The 19,997-nt window shown below is 37.6% G+C and overlaps 5 non-coding genes across 5 annotated transcripts; all 5 read left to right on the forward strand.

The window, feature by feature from the left end:
* The first annotated feature begins 1,578 nt into the window (after nt 1–1,578).
* On the forward strand, nt 1,579–1,638 carry MIR17 (microRNA mir-17). The gene has a single exon (NR_129405.1). It is a non-coding gene; the product is annotated as a microRNA mir-17 (primary transcript).
* A 222-nt stretch (nt 1,639–1,860) lies between these two features.
* Nucleotides 1,861–1,919, forward strand: MIR19A (microRNA mir-19a). Its single transcript, NR_129490.1, has one exon. It is a non-coding gene; the product is annotated as a microRNA mir-19a (primary transcript).
* Nucleotides 1,920–2,024: 105 nt separating this feature from the next.
* MIR20A (microRNA mir-20a) lies at nt 2,025–2,083 on the forward strand. The gene has a single exon (NR_129455.1). It is a non-coding gene; the product is annotated as a microRNA mir-20a (primary transcript).
* A 76-nt stretch (nt 2,084–2,159) lies between these two features.
* On the forward strand, nt 2,160–2,220 carry MIR19B-1 (microRNA mir-19b-1). Its single transcript, NR_129410.1, has one exon. It is a non-coding gene; the product is annotated as a microRNA mir-19b-1 (primary transcript).
* Nucleotides 2,221–2,276: 56 nt separating this feature from the next.
* MIR92A-1 (microRNA mir-92a-1) lies at nt 2,277–2,335 on the forward strand. Its single transcript, NR_129388.1, has one exon. It is a non-coding gene; the product is annotated as a microRNA mir-92a-1 (primary transcript).
* Nucleotides 2,336–19,997: the final 17,662 nt, after the last annotated feature.

A 19,997-nucleotide genomic window follows, 5' to 3' on the forward strand; every position in this document is an offset into this window, starting at 1 on the left:
GGTTGCCGCGTCCGGCGGGGCCCTGCTCTGACCCATCGCCCCCTGGCGGTCGGCTCTGACCCATCGCCCCCTGGCGGTCGCACGGGGAACCGCAGGGCCGCGCGCCCCCTTGTGCGACATGTGCTGCTGGCCCGGGCTCCATGAGGGTGGCGGGCACTTTGGGGACTGGGGCGTTTGTGCCTTATTTTCTGATCCTAAGCCGGGGCAAAGGGGAAAAGAACCAGAGAAGGTGGGTTTGTTTCCGCAATATCGTCAAGAGAGAATATTAGCTACATGCCATGAGGACCTCAGCAGTTGGGGAAACAACTCTTTATCCCGGCTTGCAGCCACGAGGTCTAGATTGGGGGAGGGGTGGTGAAGAATAGTCCCTTGGCTGCTTTTTTCCTCTCGCTGTAGCTCTACAGTAGAGTAAATGATTGCTCTTGATTCTCAAGTATTTCAGGATCCTGTTAATTAAGACGCAATTCTGATACCTAGGGATTTTTCAACTTTATTCTCCTTCACGTTTCCAGCCCATACATTGTTGGTCTTTTAAATCCTGCTAGTAAATCTTGGCTCTGTTAACATTCTTGGTTTCGCAATATATGGAATTGGTATGGGGAATTGGAAAAGAGCAAAGTTAAGTAGAGATTGGATTGTAGTAAAGTAATTTTGAGCAAATGTGTTTATCTTTTTTTTTTTTTCCTTATTCCCTCCACCAGACTCATACACGTGGACCTAACTACACCAAAAAGCTTTTCTACAGATACTTGCTGAGAAGTTGGCAGAAGTGGGTAAGTGCATTCTAATTTTGTTAACTTTTCTTAAAAGCAGAGTTTTCTTGACTTCTATTTGGAGTTCAGTAAGTATTACAGGATTTGGTTATTTTAAGAGTGAAGTAGATAATTTGTGCTTTGTCACGTTTACCTTTTCTTGAAAATTGTTAAAGTGTGGCTCAGCTAATTTTTAAGGTAGGAAAAGTACAGTGAAAATATCCTCATTGCATTTTTGGTAGGTATCTACAAAATACAGTTTCAGATTCCTAAGCTTGGTCATAGAGTGGATTGAGGTGGGATTTAAATTTTAAGGTTTAATAGCATTAGACAGTTAATTTAAGTTTCATAACTAATCTTGAAATGTAGTCTGGACATTAAGATGATAAAGTTTAATTATCATTTTATCAAGTATTTGCTAATTAGAAGCAAGAAGAAAAAGGAAAAGGTTTTGCCACGTGGATGTGAAGATTTCCTCTAAAAGGTACACAAGTCAAGTTGCCCTGTGTATTCTCATTTATATGTAGTATGATACTGATATATATTTAGGTGAAGCCAGGTATAAGGAAGAGCCACCACTTTTTTCTTTCAGTGTCAGAATGACCATCTTTTATAAAGAATGTTTCTGTTCTTAAGGCTAAAATGTGTGTTTGCGTGGAACTCATGGCTTTGAGATGATTTAACTAATTTTCTCTTTACCATGAGGGTTTTTGCTAACTTTTGTATGTTTTAAGAGTTTGAGGTATTATATTATCTAATTATTTATTTCAAATTCAGCAGAACATCACCTTGTAACACAGAAGAATGTGACCAGTCAGAATAATGTCAAAGTGCTTACAGTGCAGGTAGTGATATGTGCATCTACTGCAGTGAAGGCACTTGTAGCATTATGGTGACAGCTGCCTCGGGAAGCCAAGGTGGGCTTTAAAGTGCAGGGCCTGCGATGTTGAGTGCTTTTTGTTCTAAGGTGCATCTAGTGCAGATAGTGAAGTAGATTAGCATCTACTGCCCTAAGTGCTCCTTCTGGCATAAGAAGTTATGTTTTCATCCAATAATTCAAGCCAAGCAAGTATATAGGTGTTTTAATAGTTTGTTTGCAGTTCTCTGTTAGTTTTGCATAGTTGCACTACAAGAAGAATGTAGTTGTGCAAATCTATGCAAAACTGATGGTGGCCTGCTATTTCCTTCAAGTGATTTTTACTAATTCTGTGTACTTTTATTGTGTCGATGTAGACTCTGCCTGGTGTATTGGATTGACAGCTTCAGTAGCACTAAAGTGCTTATAGTGCAGGTAGTGTTTAGTTATCTACTGCATTATGAGCACTTAAAGTACTGCTAGCTGTAGAACTCCAGCTTCAGCCTGTCGCCCAGTCAATCTGTCCTGTTACTGAACACTGCTCTATGGTTAGTTTTGCAGGTTTGCATCCAGCTGTGTGATATTCTGCTGTGCAAATCCATGCAAAACTGACTGTGGTAGTGAAAAGTCTGTAGAAAAGTAAGGGAAAATCAAACCCCTTTCTACACAGGTTGGGATCGGTTGCAATGCTGTGTTTTTGTATGGTATTGCACTTGTCCCGGCCTGTTGAGTTTGGTGGGGATTGTGACCAGAAGATTTTGAAAGTTAAATATTACTGAAGATCCCGGCTTCTGCTGTTAAATGTTGAAGAGATATGAAGTATAAAAATTCTTTGTAACTTTATTATTTTACCAGTGTAAAATACATAAATATACAACTTTGTGTGAAATCCAATTGTCTTTTATATATATCACTTCTGAAGTAGCATGTTAGATTTGCCAATAGTACTTTTGACTTTTTTGTGTGTTAGATGTACTTGACCATCAAGTATTTGAATTGTCTATAAAGAAAAATCTGTATGTTTCATAGTCAGGTTGTTAATCCACGATTTATTTAATATTTACTCATGTTTAAATTGATAAAGATATTCTGTTTAAAGCCATCTGTAAAGATTTTATTTAATAATTTTTGTGGAATTTAAGATGGGAAGGAATTGTTTCTAGTGAGCAAATACCGTTTTACCAAAATAAGGGTTCGTGATATGCAGGTGTTCACTGGTTAATAGTAATTTTTCTTTGTGATTGTTAAGGGTATATTAACTGTAAGTGACCCAAAATCCTCAGTATTTTTAGCATCTAGAGCTTTAAAATGATGCTAAATCGAGTGACATGTATGTGTATATTATTCCCTAATACCACAAGTGTGGTAGTGGGGTGAGAATATAGTATTAATTATTTAAGTCTGTGGGTAAATTTGTATTCCCTAAACAAACTTGGACAATATTGGTAGTTGATTCCAGACTTGGATGAGTTATGTCATTGGAGTGGGATGTAAGAAATAGTTTTTTAATCAAATATTTCTACTTTCTAGCTGTTTCTTAATGTGCTTTTTCTCTGATCTGTGTTTCACATGTGTAGAAAAAAACTTACTAACCTTAAGAGCAATTAGGTTTAAAAGGACCAACTGTTAAAATTGTACCCAAGCTGAAATATGGAAAACTTGGTGCTTTAATAGTAAGTTTTGAGAAATTTTGGATAAATGATGCTGTCAGTGGTACGAAACAAATTTTTATGTTACCAGTTATTACAAGGCAATAAATTTAGAAAACTATTTCAAAATATTAATAAATTGTGAGAAGACTAAATCAGGAACGTTTTCATTATATTATATATAATCTCCCTTAAGAAACTTACAGAGCTTAAACTGGGATTCCTGAATTGAAAGGTAAGAGTTTGTGTCAGTTTTAGAGTTGACTGAAAGGTCAATTTTTAAAATAAAATAATCAGTGGTATAGCAATTTCTAAAGTGAAAATCTTAATTGACCTTTAGCTAAGTTTTTGAGCCTTTTGAAATGAAAAGCTAAAAAACTTTTGACTTATTTAATGTCAAATACTGCTTTAACTGTTTTTAAAGTTTCATAATATGGCTTATGGTAGTCTGCAAAATAACAGACTATAAGGGGGGGAAACAAACTATGGTTTCTTTTTTTGGAGAGGTATTTTTTGTTTGTTTTTTTGTTTGTTTGTTTGTTTTTGGGGTTTTTTTTTTTTGGGCTATAGGGCGCCTGCACTTGCCAGAAAGACAGACAGAAAGCCAGAAATCACCCTCCAGTGTGGCTGGCCACACCTCAATCCCTTCTCCATTCTCCCTCTCAGGATCTTAGGCATGCACGCATATGCGCCCAGCATGAGTTTAAGCCCTCCAGAATTCAAACTGAGGTCAACTACATGGGAGTCCAGTCACAGAGCCATTAGACTAACTGCTGGTCCCTGTATGGTTTCATTTTAAAGCTTTTGGGGAAATAGGCTAACATCTAACCTTGTTTATTATAAAGTGGAATAGTGATAAGCCTGTCAGATAACCGTCTTAACACTCTATCTTGAACACTAAACATTTGTAGTACTCATTGTGTTCATAACTTAATTGGACTTGATCTGAAGTTTAAATCTAACAGATTAATAAGTGTATGTTTTGTTATGGTGTTGGTAGGAAACTGAGGATATATAGGGTTTAGTAGAAATTTGCTTTTGATTTGGCTTTAGAATGGGGCAAATTGTATGTCTGATCCTATAGATCAGTGGTTAAGGGAGCTGGATCCCACATGGCCCAGTAGCTTGAGAAACATGCTAGTTATGTGTTTTTGCAAGCCCCCAAGGTCCTTACAGAATAGGGAGGGAAAAGGAGGAGGAATTTTGTGGCATTACCATGTTCCATTTGGGGGTTCGTCTTTCCTTCTCCTTTTTCTTGTCCTGACAAGTGCACACACCATCTTGGAAATTTAAAGAAAAAATGTTTATGTTCTTGATTCTTCTGTTAAGGTTTTCTTAAGCATGGCAACATACACTAACAAACAGCCATGCAAACATATAAAAAAGGTTAACATTAATTTAGCTGTTTTGTCATAAGAGATAATGGAGAGTGGTAATTGGCTCATTGCTAATTGAACTAGAGAAACAGCATTCACCTTGAAGTTGCTTGAAACCTCCAGTAAACTGCAAATTTGATAGCCTTAACACTATTTTCACAAGGAAAACATGAACTTAACATTTTATATGTTATACATACACTAGTCTCTTATTTGTAGCTATAAAGCATTTTATAAGTTATTTTTAAAACTGCTTGCAAAGTATTGGTGATTTTACTGAAAACCTTCAGATCTTCATTTTACAGGCAAACCTGTCTTAAGTACAGCAAGCCAGACTGGGATTTTTCTCTGGTTTGAACAGTCCTACATGGATTCCTGACAATACACCCTGCAACTGCCTGGAGAACAATCTAGTATCACATTAAAGTTTCTTATGTATGTAATGAAACAGTGTTCTGTTACTAGTTGACAAAACTTGTGTAGTTTATCTGCACACTACTGATTAAAGAGCTCAGCTGGGCAGGAAAGGTAAGGAGAGCTCAATATATAAATCTATTTTTGGTGTTCTGCTGGAACTAAGATCATTGCACTCACTTGAGACTATCTGTAGCTTTGAGATTGTTTATCTTATTTTCTGCTTAAAGTCTGAATTTTTGGATTAGATCAATTCTGGATGTAATGTTCTAACTTTCTAAAGGGTGATGATAGAAATGCATGTAGACCATGAATTTTAAGACAGTAGAAAAATTGTTGAGGAATGCTTAGATTTCTGAGTAATTTGAAGAGACACAGCATTCAGAGATCCCAATTATGTATTTACCATTTGGCCAGACTGATAAGAATTACTTTGGTACATTTAATGTTAATATAATACCGCATTTTAAAAGTGCTTGTTGGAAATTTTCTAGAATGAGTAAATTAAAATAAAAGCTTTGAGATTGCTTACTTGAGTAGTTTTCCCTGTTTTTTGTTTGTTTGTTTTTACTATAAATGCTTTGAAAATTTTACTTATTAGTTGGGGAAGGGAGGCCAGGTACTAAAGTTTCCTGTTTTCTATCTTATTTCACTTGCTTTACGTATGTAATCTGTATTTATATCCTAATTGTACAGATGAGGAAATGAGATCACAAGTTTCTTTGTGAGACTACAAAGCTTGTAAATGGACTCTGAATTCATACATGTTTTAATATTCTATCTAAAAGGCTATCTTCTTTACTTACTTTTCTAATGAAAGACCTTAAGAGTTTTCCTTAATTTGGAGATTGATTTAGGTTCTTAATGGGTAATGTAATATCTGGTAAATTATAGAGCATAGGCATTTCAGATCTAGCTAATTGAGATTATTCTAATTAAGTATGGAGTATCTTCATTTTTTTCCTTTGGGATATTATATACATATTAATAAATTTTTATAGGTATTGATACATCAAAGCTTAAGCTACAAGTCGACCAAAGTATGAGAAATGTCTTAAACTCCTGCTTTTAGTAAATAATTCAAGTATTTGTTGGTTTTAGGGTTGAATGTTCTTAAGTGGGTCTGTATTATATGTGGGGGTCTTAAGTTCACAGAAAATGTTTCTTCTTAGACAAGCATAGATTTTGAAATCTTTTGAATCAGAATAAGTTGTACTTTTACTGTTTTTGCCACAAACTTTGAAGTCTCCTTGTATTTAAGACCAATTGAATGAGGTGATATGTTCTGAGTAACCCTCAAAAGTTAAGCAATTCTAAATATTAAAAAGACCATGATAAATATTTAAGAATAAGGCATTAGATTGTATTTACTTATGGCCAGTAGAGCAAGGAGAATTCCAGTCTCCTGCAGAGTTTTGAGTACTTCAAAAAATAAGCAAATGCCAACATAAGTTCAGGTTTACCCATTAACAGAGTATTTAATATGTTTTAAAAATATAAAAACTAGAGGTTTGGTAGCAAGTGGTACTAGATGGAATGTTTGTGTGTGCTTTCCTTTTTAGCTGTCATGTTTAATGTACATTTTTACTGATTACTTTTTTAAAGAGGCCTAAATTCAGTGTGTATATTTAGTAATAATGAGCATGTATCCATTGTTTACATGTTTATTATAAAAACTATATTATGAAGTATTTGGAAAGTTTTGTGTTGACCTTGTAGATAAGACATTGAAAGCTTATTTAATTCTTGTAGATCATGAAGTAGTCCATTTCTCTCTAATGGATTAAGATGTAATGGCATTCAACAGGTGGGACTTGGGAAAGTTCCAAGAGTATGTGTGAGTCGTCTGTAAGGTGACTTTAATGGTGTGTGAAGTTCTTTGAGGAATTCTGTGAGAATTCTGGAGTGACGATGTATTGGTTTTTATCCATAAGTGGGCATTACAATTCGATACTTTTTATAATACACAGACCTGGAATCTTAATTGAGATTAATAAGAATAGGAATTCACGGGTGGATTGCTAGGGAAACATACTTTGAGAGAACTATCTGCAGATTTTGATATATCTAAGATGATTACTAAATTGCCAAAATTGAAGAACTGTTAAGAATGCTGAAAATCAAAGTAGCATCTTGGAAGTTGTATGCTGGTAAGAGACAGTAAATATGAAATACAACATCTGTAAGTTTGTGTACATTCATTTCTCTTAGTTTCACAGCTGTCCTAGTTTATTTAGCAAAATCTGCCAGTCCCAACTTCTCTGCTTCTCTATCTGTAGACTTCTTCACTCTCCACTTTTTGGTAATAACTTTCTCTTCTCCATTCCAATGACAGCTTTGTTTTGGTAGTGACACTTAATATACCAGTTCTGTAGTTGTCTTGTGTTGTGTGTGGATTTCCTTGAAGATTAGTTCTGTACTCATTGGTCTATTTTCAACAAGTGAGGATGTACAAAATATTAGTTCGTAGTGAAAGTCATGGCTTTTTTTGTTTTCATGTGTAAAAATGTGTCATGACTTTCCGGACAATCCAGTAGATGCAATGTATGTCTCAGCCATTTTTTCCTCTTGGCGTTTGGATTCTTCTAAAGCTTTCAGCAAAGTGCTGTCTCCTGTTGCCCTTTTTTTTTTTTTTAACCTTCTCCAGTCAGGCTTCCACTTTGTATGGGCCTTGGAAAAGTCACAGTGCCTATTTTGCCTGGAAAGGCAGAAAAATAGGGACAAGCAAATGGCTTAATGGTTATGTCACTGGACTCCCACATGGTCAACTGGTTTGAGTCCCTGCCCCAGCAACTTAAAACTCAAGCCATGTGCGTGTGTGCCCAAAATCCCAAGAAGGGAATGCGGTGTGGCCATCCCGTCTGCAGGGTGGTTCCTCGCTTTTTGTGTCTGGTGAGCACATACAACATATGGCCAAATAAATAAATAAATAAATAAAATAATGTGACTTTTCTGGTGAAAATAGATTCCCACAAGTTTTTGTTCTTCCCTTAGTTTGGAAACCCTCCTACCACCTTTTAAAATTGTTTTGTTTCCCAACTGTGAGGGTGGGGATTTGAAGATGAGTAGTTCATTGAATCATGTTCAACACCTGCGACAGTATGTGGTATGTAGAAGGCACTCAATAGAGAACACATAAGTGACTGTAAGCGAATTTTACTTCTAGAATGAGACTATCACGGTGGTCAGTAGAAATTGGTAAAGGCTCTAGTGCAGGAAGGACTTCGATAAGAGGTGTGATGTATTCCATTGACAAATACCCTGTAGAAGTAATAACAAAAGCTGGTGAGACTTGGATGAGGAAGAAGGAATGAAAATTTGCACGATATAAAAATCCTCTAGCAAACATGAATGAAAATTTTAAAGAGCATCAGAGCCTTCTGATACATCTTTCACTATGGAAATGTAGTGATCTGGTGGAAGTAAATGTAAAACTTCATTCCCCGTTTCTAAATCTCACAATGTAAGTGTCTGACATTCAGAATAACAAGGTGAGGGAGAGCATCTGTCAAGTGTTACCAGGAAGGAAAAAAGCTGAGAGGTACTTAGTGGCACATTAGTTCTGAACATGATTTGTTGCCTTTGAGTAAGGGTGTCTCACAATATTTTTATCAGGATTTTTAGTTTATTGAGAGACAGGCAACCCAGTCTTTCAGACAGGATCATGGGTACACACACCTACCATGTACATACAGGTTGTCCAGGGAAATAAACACTAATCCCTGTATGGCTTCAGCATTGCATAGTATTGCATTACTGCTGTTTTGCTATGTCAGGACATATCTCAGTTTTGTTCTAGATTCTCAACCTTGTCTTATGATTGTCAAGCAGCTAAGCATTTCAGCTTCTCTGTAGAACTTGGACATTCAGGATGTCGGGGCCCAGCCCCAGTGGCTTGGTTAAGGTGGTTGGATCCTACATTACCAACTGGTTTAGTTCCAGACCTAGTGGCTTGAGGAAAGATGGGCAGGGGTGTGCCCTAAATCACAAAAAGAAGGGATTGTGGTGTAGGGCAATCCTTGTGGGGAGCTGCTTTCTCACTTTAATCTTCTCACTCACCCACAACCACAAACGCATGTTCCTCTGACAAGTTAGGAAAAAAATAAGTCAAGATTTAGGGAGAATTCTGGGTTCAAGTACCAACTTTCCTATTTAGTAGCTTAGTGAAGTTAAGTGTGTGTCTTTTCCCCATAACTAAAGCTCAGATAGACTTCTGCATTTTGGTCAATAAGATAGCTGTCCTGGTTGAAATCTAGCTTTGGGGGTAGGGGAGGAGGGAAAGCCTTCCATTTCCTCAACCTTGAAATACTTTACCATCCCTCTGCTTGAGAAAATTTAGGTCTCAAGAGCCACTTAACTAGCCAGAGGGATGAGATCATGTTGAGGCTCTGATCATTACAGCTGGCAAGGATAAGGGTGAGAGGAGGGTAGTTGAAGCGAATTCTTAAGTAGATGACAAGTGAAGCACACATCTAAGCGGCAGGTATTTTATATCTGGCACACAGGTCCTTGGCGTGATCTAGCCAACTGTTGCTCCTAGGCCTATCCAAAGACCTTCACTAATTGCCTAGCCCTGTCCTGCTCAGTAGTTGGTGCCACTTTTTCTGTTAAGGACATTTACTATAACTCTTGTGTTTGCATGTCTGTTTTCTCTGCATTTTATGTTGCAGCTGTAACAAATTACCACAAGCTTAACAACTTGAACAAATTTATGAGCTAGCCCCATAGTGCAGCGTACATTAGGAGCCAGATCCTACATGGCTGGTTCCAGATCAGCTTAGATTGCAGGTATGACCACGCCCTTTATAGGAGTGTTCTTATAGTTTTAGTCTACTTCTGCATTGCTAGCAGAAATACCTGGGACTAGGTGGTTTATAAAGAAGTGGGGTCTATTGATTCTGAGTACTGGAAAGTCCAAAGGTGTAGACCTGGCATTAAATCGGCCTACAAAATGGCAGATGAATGCACAGAAGATGGCAGACCATGCAGAGGTAGAGATTATTTGATAGCTCTCTTAGTAGCCTCATGAGAACCAATCTTTTTTTTAGAAAAAAAAATATTTTGTTTGTTTTAATTTGGCCAGAGAGAGCAAAAGTGAGAAAGCAAGCTGCCTGGCCCAGGACTTGAACCATGGTTGGCCATAGGGGAGTCCAGTGTCATAACCACCACTTTACCTGCCCTCCCCAAGAACCAATGAGAACTGAAACTCACCAGGTCTTACAAGATGTTAATAGTTTAGTTAGTTGTTTCCATGATGCAATCACCACCAAATAAATGCCTCACTGCCACTTAACATGAAATTGGAGGGGGGTGGGACAAACCCATATCTGTAGGTCAAGAGGCTTGACATATCACCAAGTTATAATTAGGGAGGCAAGAGTCTTTGTTAATAATTTCTGGAGACTGCATGCTTATAATTTCTTCTACCATTTTCAGATTAGTAGCAGCATATTGGGTTCTGACATCACGCTACTATAACCTCTTATGAGTCTTCTGCTTGTCTTTTACTTTAAAGGGCTAGTATGATATTAAGCCCACCAAGATGTACAAGACTTAAAAGTCTTATCTGCCCGAGAGCACATGTTCAGGCTGGAGAGAGGGAAAGTAAGAAAGTACCCCCATGGGATATTGTCATGCCAGAATCTCTTCTCCATGTCTTGCTCTAGGAATTTTGGGCATGCATGTACATATGCCCAGCATGTTAATTCATGCCACTGGGTCTAGGACTTAAACTGTGTAGTCAGCCAAGTATAGTCCAGCCACCCTAACCATCAGGTCGCAGGCTGTCCCCCAAATAATTTTTTGTGTTAGCTGAAAAGCAGTCTTCATTTTGCTGTGGAATTTATAATATTTGTAGTTTCTGGGTACTAAGACTGGATATTTTGGGGGGTCATTCTGCCTATCACACCTCTCATCTTTCATAGAACTATGTTGGTTTGGGGCTTGGTTATAGTTTCAGGTCTTTGTAATACTTAGGAACTTATTTAAACTAAGTTTAAGTAAAACTAGCAAATTAAGGAGAGTACGTTTTTTTAACAATTCAGTTAGGATAAAAGAAAATATGTCTTTGTAGAATTATAGAAATTTTAAGTTGGTTATTCATAAATTCAGTAACTAATTGTCATTCTAAGTGCAATGAATATATTTTTTCAGATGGTAAGGGATTCTGGTATACTGTCTCAAAAGTCCATCCTAGAAGAAGAAAATTGTAAAACTACATCAGTCAACAGGTAAATTAAAGACCTACTGAATAGGGAACTCTTGAAATACTTGTTAGCCAATAAAACACGTAAGTGTTAGAGAATTGCTTTTACAAGTAATAGAGGATGTAAAGTGACCTTTATGATTTGTTAATGGTATGTTGAATTTTGCTTAATACGAGGAATCTTTTTTTTTTCCCCCATTTTCCCCTGCCAAAAATGGAATTTCTAGTATAGTACCAAGTGAAACCATTTGTACTCAATTGATAGTACTTTCTGAGAATACATTCCTGGTTTTGTTTATATAGGATCTGAGATGGTAGTGGTAGATTATTAGACTATTAAAAATCCTGAATGTTTTTAGTCCTACTGATGTTTAAAGCCTATTGTAATATTTTAATCATAGATTTGGCTCCAAAAGGATGCCAGCCAAAAATAATTTTCATTTTTTTGTATAGGGTTATTACTTTGTATTCATTTGGTTTATTAAAAAGAAATTAAAGGACAGCAATATATTCATTAGGCATATAATTCAATTTTAAATTATAGGTTTTTTATGTATATACAACTCTGAGTAATGATAGGATCTAGAATACGGAAGCACTGATGTACTTTAAGGAAATATATCAGGAAAATGTTGTGAAGGCAGAATTTGATAATTAAGTTAGGTTACATTGCTGCGATTAAATAAGCTTGTTAACAGTTGAGAATGACTTAGGCATATCATTTGTCCATTTTTTAATATAGTGCTAGCTAAGCGCAGAGCACATGCTAAGATGCTGAAGAAAAAATTTTGAGATTAATGGTCGGTTTTTACACATTAACCATGTTGTAATAGTCTAAGTGCTGCTGACGCTGTTCTGTCTTAAAGTCATCAAATAATTGGGCCAAGTTTGAGGAAATCAATCTTTACTAAATAGTTAACCATAGGGTATATTTGTATTAGCAAGCAAAATGCTTTCAAAATGTTGCACTTTTGAAACTGAGTCTTTTATGTTGACCCAGTGACTTTGTTTGCAAAGGTAAACTGAAGTAGAGTTGAGCAATTGTCTGGCCAATTTTATCACTGCAGTTGAACATATGGGATAAGATGAATAAGGTCTTTTTTAGAAAATTTACTTAATGGCTGCAGGTCTTTACTTAGATCTTCAGTTTTTGTTTGAGGAATTGTTGAAATTATAGTACTGCCTATTTGCTTTTGTGTGTTTTCTTCTCCCTTCTTCCTTCTCTTCCTCTGTATCTATCTGTCAATTATATGCACTTAGTTAAAAGTTTTTTCTAGTAATTATTAACTCTGTTCTTACATTTGAAGTATTTTCAGACTTAATAAAGGAATCAGAACACATTTACAGTTATGGAGATCTCAAAGGTAAAAATAATTATTCCAAATAATGGCGTATTTTGAAACATGATGAAGACCGTATTACTTTCTGGGAGATTAATTTACTATCACCTGAACCTTAACTATCTCTTTATTGGACCATAATCATAATAGTATCTCCTGTTTCATGGTCATCTCAACTTTTATGTGCCTGGAGTTTGCATGGTGTCTACTGTATCTTGGATTCATCTTCTGAGACTTAAATGAAAGTCATTCAAAGATTAATTTCATGAGTTCATGTCCAAGGAATAGAATGAGGATGTGTGTGGCAGTATATTTTAAAATATTATCTGAATATTTTTCCTGGGTACTTAAACGTACCTTCATGTCCTTTCTAAATTCTGTCCTCTTAAAAGGAAGAAAAACAGTATGTGCTTGACTTTTGGATCTCAAGTGTATCCCACATAGGAAAAGAAAAGACATAATAATATGGGAAATTTTAAAAGCTTGCATTAAGGACCTCATTTGAAAAAGTCCTGTGAAAAGGCCTTCAGTCATAAACATGATATTCATGGGTTGATTTCCGAGGACCAATATGGAAAAAGCCCCTTCTCTCCTAGCCTGTAGTGAGCTGAAATTGATTCTATCTACATGTATACAAGGGTTTAGAGACAGAAAATAAAGCATTGGAAGAGCTTGGTCTAGAATCTGTAGTAAGTAATTAGATAAGAAGAGGTAGTATCTACAGGATGAGAGAATTAGAAGAAATTAAGAAACAGTGACCAGTATGCACTCGTAGCTTCTGAATCCACAATAAAGTGAGGGACCATGACTGATACTCATGACAGGATGAATGTGAATCTGGTAACAAAACAACCTATTAGAGCCTTCTCTAGCTCTTGACTCTTTGATGCTGGAGTGTTCCTTAAAACCATCCATGTCCCTAGTCATCACCTTTAGCAAACAAAGTAGCAGTAGATTATGCTGCCAAAGTGCATTTGGCAGGATAATGGTAATTGCATTGTGTATAAACTTGAGTTCTTTTAACAAAAGTTGTGTAGTGATACAAATTTGTATTCATTTTATCCTAATAAATATGATAAAATGATTGCCATGATAGTTGTTACCATTTTACAGATGCAGAAACTGAGGCAGAGGCCAATGACAGGTAACAGGGTTGATAAATTGAAGTGTCATGATTTAATTCTACATGGTGATTCTACATTGGTGTGTTAACTGCTGTTTACATTTTAATGCCAATTTATAATTCATTAATGTCCTAGGACATAGCAAAATATTAACATTGGCTATTGCTGAAACGAAAAATTTGGGAGGATTTCAATATCTCTAGTTTATACCATTCTCAAATTTTTATTTTATTTTATTTTTTTGGAGAGGGTTTTTGCCATAGGGTGCGTGTAATCGCCGGACAGACAGACAGAGACAGAAAGCAAGGGGGGATGGCCACACCGCAATCCCTTCTCCATTCTCCTCTTGGGATCTTGGGCACGCATGCACACGCACCTAGCGTGAGTTTAAGCCACCAGGTCTGGGATGTGAACTGCGGTGTACTATGTGGGAGTCCAGCAACATAGCTATTATGCTAACTGCTTATCCCACCATTCTCAAATTTAGTGGAATAATAACATTTCTGATATAGGCAGAAAAAAGTAAAAGCAAGTAGAATTTTTATGAAAACTTTGGAAATAATTATACTCAAAAGCTGGAAGAAACATACAAAAATGTCTGATGTGTTATCTGAAGGGTAAGATCTGAGTGATTTTTTTTTTTTTTTTTGCCATTTTGTCTTAAACCTATATAGTTCAAAAGTTTATAGGTTTTTTTAAATGCTAAAGGCTGATACTCTTGTTAATTCTTTGGAAAAATGTATTACCAAAAATGATTCAGAGAACAATTGTTACTCAATAATGAAGATGTAATTGCTTCTACTCAAGACTTTAAGCTTAGGGAATCTGAGGTATGGAGTTATTTTAAATTTCTGAGAGTGTCAGTTCCAAATAAATTTCATTTATTTATTTTATAAGGGGAGAAAAACAGGGACCCCTAATAGTGTCACCATGCCAGATCCAACTCTCAGCCTGATGAGTATGGACACATGTTCAGCATTCAGAGGGAAACCTCAAGATTCAAACCCCAGACCTTCCCATTTGGTCCCAGCATTAAGGACCCTTGGGTTAAAAGTGGACAGCCTTTTTTGCTGCAGCATTCATGTGCTCGCCAGAGAGAGACAGAAAGTGAGAAATCACACACCCAGGGGGAATGGCAACGCCACAATCCCTTCTCCATTCTCTCAGGATCTTGGGCACACACGCTCACGTACCTGGTGTGAGTTTAAGCCACTGGGTCCGGGACTCAGACTGCGGTCGACTACATGGGAGTCCAAAAGAATATACCTAAAAGTTCAGTTAATGTAAATTTAATATATTAAAATACGTGCTGACATCACTGATTTAGCCCTCCTTTGATAGTGTTAACTCATTGAAGTAGAATACAATGGTGTAACTTAGAAAAATGGAAAATTATTAGCATTCAGATAATTTGTCTTTGAAAACCCAAATACTAGAATATTTTAGACTTCAGAGACTTAAGTGAGATAACTGAACACAAAATTAAAATTTGAAAACCAGTAATTCTCCTAGATAGCAAAACATGTAAATTAATAAAAAGACAAAACAGAAGTATTAAACACCTAGTCAAAACTTGGGGACCAGGAGTTAGCATAATGACTATGTTGCTGAACTCCCATGTAGTCGACTGTTGTTCGAGTCCCAGACCCAGTGTCTTAAACACACTGGACACATGTGAGTGCGTGCCCAAGATCCCTAGAGGAGAATGGAGGAGAAGGGATTGTGGTGTGGCCATCCCCCCTAGGGGGTGATTTCTCGCTTTCTATCTGTCTCTATCTTTCTGGTGAGAACACGAGCGCTATAGCAAAAACCTCTCCCCCCAAAAAAGAAAAAAATAAAAAATTGTAAGAGACATTCAGAGTGAAGAGTAGAAAAGTTTAAGCTTCACTGAAATCCTCTGAAGATACTGGAATAATCACTCCACTTTCCTTTCAGGATTTTTGGACATGCACACATGCACCTAACAAGGTTTCCCAAGTTGCTGGGTCTCGAACTATGGTCTGCCATGGAGAAGTCCAACACCTTAACCACCACACCACTTTATGACCCTTATGGGTATTTTTACGTGGTGGTGAAAGAAACATTTTTAGATAAATTTTTTCAAAACATCATTTTCTGTGTTTTTAATGGTAAATTTTTCCATGTTTTCCTCCACTGTTTCTCATTTTCCCACCCTAGGTTCAGCAATTTTCCCTTAGCACATAGCTATGCACTAGCAACTATAGACTTCTTTGCAGTTGGAATGGCTACACTAAGTTGTCACTAAGGAGAAGTATATGCAGCTTCCATTTCACTGCCTTTAATGATGTGCTTGTCTTCCTCAGTCTCTTCCCTGATGGATCTGGTGTTAGTGTCCTTTGACTATGCAGAGCAGCAGAGTGGAACTCCATAGGAGAGACCACCAAGATGAAGGAGGAAGCTTGATCACTCCATAGAGAGGGATCTTTTGGAGCAGAACTTTCCACCTTAAGTGAGATTAATATTAGAGTCTGAGACAAAGGCCTGTGTATAAGAATTTTAGAAGTGATCCCAAGAGCAGGAAGAAGTACAGAGATGTGAAACAAAACTTAATGAAGTTACTTGGTGTTTCATCCCATGAAACCTTTTTTTTTTTTTTTGGAGAGATTTTCACTGTAGGGCGCGTGCGCTCGCCAGACAGAGAGAGACATAGAGACAGAAAGCGAGAAATCACCCCCCAGGGGGGATGGTCACGCTGCAATCCCTTCTCCTCCATTCTCTCGGGATCTTGGGCACGCACGCACACGCGCCCGGCGTGAGTTTTAAGCCACCAGGTCCGGGACACGGTGGTCCGCGGTTGACTACGTGGGAGTCCAGCGACATAGCCATTACACTAACTGCTGGTTCCTCATGAAACCTTTTTAAGAACCTTATGTAATATATCTTAAAACTAGGGATGAAAAAGAGTCTGAGACAAAGGCCTGTGTATAAGAATTTTAGAAGTGATCCCAAGAGCAGGAAGAAGTACAGAGATGTGAAACAAAACTTAATGAAGTTACTTGGTGTTTCATCCCATGAAACCTTTTTTTTTTTTTTGGAGAGATTTTCACTGTAGGGCGCGTGCGCTCGCCAGACAGAGAGAGACATAGAGACAGAAAGCGAGAAATCACCCCCCAGGGGGGATGGTCACGCTGCAATCCCTTCTCCTCCATTCTCTCGGGATCTTGGGCACGCACGCACACGCGCCCGGCGTGAGTTTTAAGCCACCAGGTCCGGGACACGGTGGTCCGCGGTTGACTACGTGGGAGTCCAGCGACATAGCCATTACACTAACTGCTGGTTCCTCATGAAACCTTTTTAAGAACCTTATGTAATATATCTTAAAACTAGGGATGAAAATGGCTCTTTCCATCAGTTATCATCCCCTGCTGGCCAAAATGGCTCCATGGTATATATCTTATACTGTGCATAGTATAGACATATCTATTGGGGTCCCTTGGGCAGAAAGAACCATAGACCCCAGGTGTGTTATTGGGTGCTCCATAAAGCTGGTCTGCTTTTGTATAACTCCCATTCCAGAATTGACTGGCTATAGGTTTAATACGGTGCATCAAAGGTAGACGTCTGATTGATACCATTTTACTGCTCAGATCTCCTGTGTTCTCTGATAATCCAAACCCATCAGAGGTTCTTTCAAAGTTGTGACGCTATGATATTGGTGGGTACTTAATATGAGAGGGTTATTGAAATAAGTTATCAGTCCTGTTACTGCAGTTAGTCTTTCCTGTTACTGATACTCTTCATTTCCTTCCCCCACCACATTTTCAGATTTCCTTCCTTCCCCCTGTATTTCAGCTAGCATTTTAGATGATCTCAGTTGCTATTTTGGTGGTATTTACCAGACCTTCAACCCTCAGGAGGTTGACCCCTTATTTGCCATAATATTCTGTTTGACCTGCAGTTGCTGTAGTTGTCCATTTGTTAAAATTGTTAATGGACATAAAGGCACATAAGGAAGAGCCTAGTGTTTCCTCTGTTCAATATATGGACACTCAAAATATAAAAAGTGTAATTAAAGTATGACATTGATGCAAGAGTCTTGAAACCCATGCATAATTTTTCCATGAACTTTTTGAAGACCTTTAAAAGTGTGTGTGTGTGTGTATACATACTTTTTTCTCACCTCATTTTATACCAGCTTCTCTAATTTATGGTGACAAGGATAAGTTTTCAACTATTAACAGAAATTTCTTTTTTGACCCTCCCAACTTGTTCTCTTCATTAAGGAACCCAAAGTTACTAGGTGACAATTACATCATCAAGTTCAGTGTAACCCTTGGGTCCCCCCAAGGAAAGCTTTACCCAGTTATTCTCTCTTTCCAACCAGATTCTTGAATATGGCAGATCCAAAGTTTCAGAGGAATGAAACAAATTCTACAAATGAAGCAAAAGGAGAATTGGTTTGAAAGGTCAATTCTGATTTTTGCCCCTTGATGAAATCTTTTTAACCTTAAGTCCTGAGCAACATGTATTGTAGTGAGTGGGGTCCCAGCACCATATTGGCTTTTGATTTAGTGCACATAACTTCATGCTGGTGTGACTCTACCCTGCAGATATCCCTGAGATTGGTGCTTATCTGAGCTTTGAACAGGTATTCTATTATGATCCTAATTATTAGGTTTTTGGATTAGTGTAAAACTTATGAGAGGCCTCTCTTTGCCATAAGGTAGGTCTTATGATTTGAGTGCTGAATTGGATACTCTAAGCCTTCAGAAGGTGATGCTATTGGAGGAGAAACCATAGAGATGCAAATTTCCTGTTTGGAAGAGGTGTTAAGTTTTTGTCCCCTTCTGGGTTAAGTGTGAGTCAAGGTAATCAGCTTGTTTCTCAAGTGGTTGACTAGTCTCTTGGTACATAAGAAGTGGCCCTTGTATATGCCATAGACAGTCTGCCTGCCTCTAGGAATACAAAATTATCTGTTTGAACCACTGTTAATGACAGTTTTGTACACATACTAAAACACATTATTACCTGGAAATGGGATGCTGCTATAATCAAAATGTATGGGTACTGACTTACTGATTGAGAAGTGAACAATAATAACATGCATGTTAAACTGGACAGTGATTGTAAGATAAGTGAAGGGGAATATAGTTTTAAAGGAGAATTTCTTACTGGTTTGACAGTATTTGGGATTCTTAGGTTTTTCAGAGTTATGTCTATACCCCAAACTACGGAAGAGAGAATTTTCTGTCTTTTCTCCCAGAGCTTTCAATGTATTTTCTCTAGAAAGTAGGAGCCAGCCCTACAATAGATTAAGGGCTTTTTATTCTCACCTGTTAGGTGGTCCCAAGGTAGTCTCCACTGAATTAGGGGAGAATGAGATAAACTGAGCCCAATTGTCAGAAAATAAAAAGACTTGACAGCTTAAGAACTAGGAAGATAGGAGTTTTGGTTGAAGCTGTTTTAACATGCATGTGACTGGAAACAACAAGTGGTGTAGTAACTTACTAAATTTGGAGGGTAATTACCAGAGAAATCCCAAACTTGATTCCTGTCTTCAGCAAACCCCAACTGGAAACAACTGTCAAAAGCCTACTGCAGACGAAACCTTGTAATCACCAAGAAGGTGACACAGAGCAACTTCCTTCAGGTGTGTGCCTATTACCAACTTAGGCTTTTCAGCTCTAAATTCATCTTACATTGCTTGTGTTACCAAAAAAAAAAATAAAATAAAATAAGGTTCTTTCCCTTTAAATATCCTTTTCCTGCCAATAATGTTAAGCTTTGTCAGTAGAAGGTGCTGGAGAGAGACTGCAGGTTTCCTTTCTTGGTTTTGTTGGACTCACCCGGAAAGGTCTTGTAGCATGTTTGGCTTCTCCATTGTCTATTTCCTGCAGAGTCTGCTAGTCAGCTCACAGAGGCAGCAGCTTCCTCATGCCATTTTATAGTGATGTGCCCATGGTAAGGCACTCCTCCATAAACAGCAGTTCCTGGACATCCTGGAGTGTGAATATTGTTAAAGTTGCTGACTCAGCCCTGCATTTCCATCTGTGCAGTTAGCATTGCTGGTTTCCAGTAAGGTTTGGATTTCACTTTTTGAGGGGCTTCTTTTGGGCTCTATCTCAGTTCTAGGAATAGTGGCTCCTCCTTATATACTATTACTAGGTTGTTGGAAAAGTCATAAATTATTCTATGCAAAAATGCATCATGGGTCCAATAGATAGTATAATGATGGATTCCCACTTTGTCAGCTGTGGTTTTGTTCTCAGCAGTTTAACACTCATGCTGGGCACATCTGAGAGGAGAATGGAGAAGGGATT

The sequence above is a fragment of the Tupaia chinensis genome, unplaced genomic scaffold (genome assembly GCF_000334495.1).
Source record: "Tupaia chinensis unplaced genomic scaffold, TupChi_1.0 Scaffold000033_1, whole genome shotgun sequence".
Classification (NCBI taxonomy): Eukaryota; Metazoa; Chordata; class Mammalia; order Scandentia; family Tupaiidae; genus Tupaia; species Tupaia belangeri.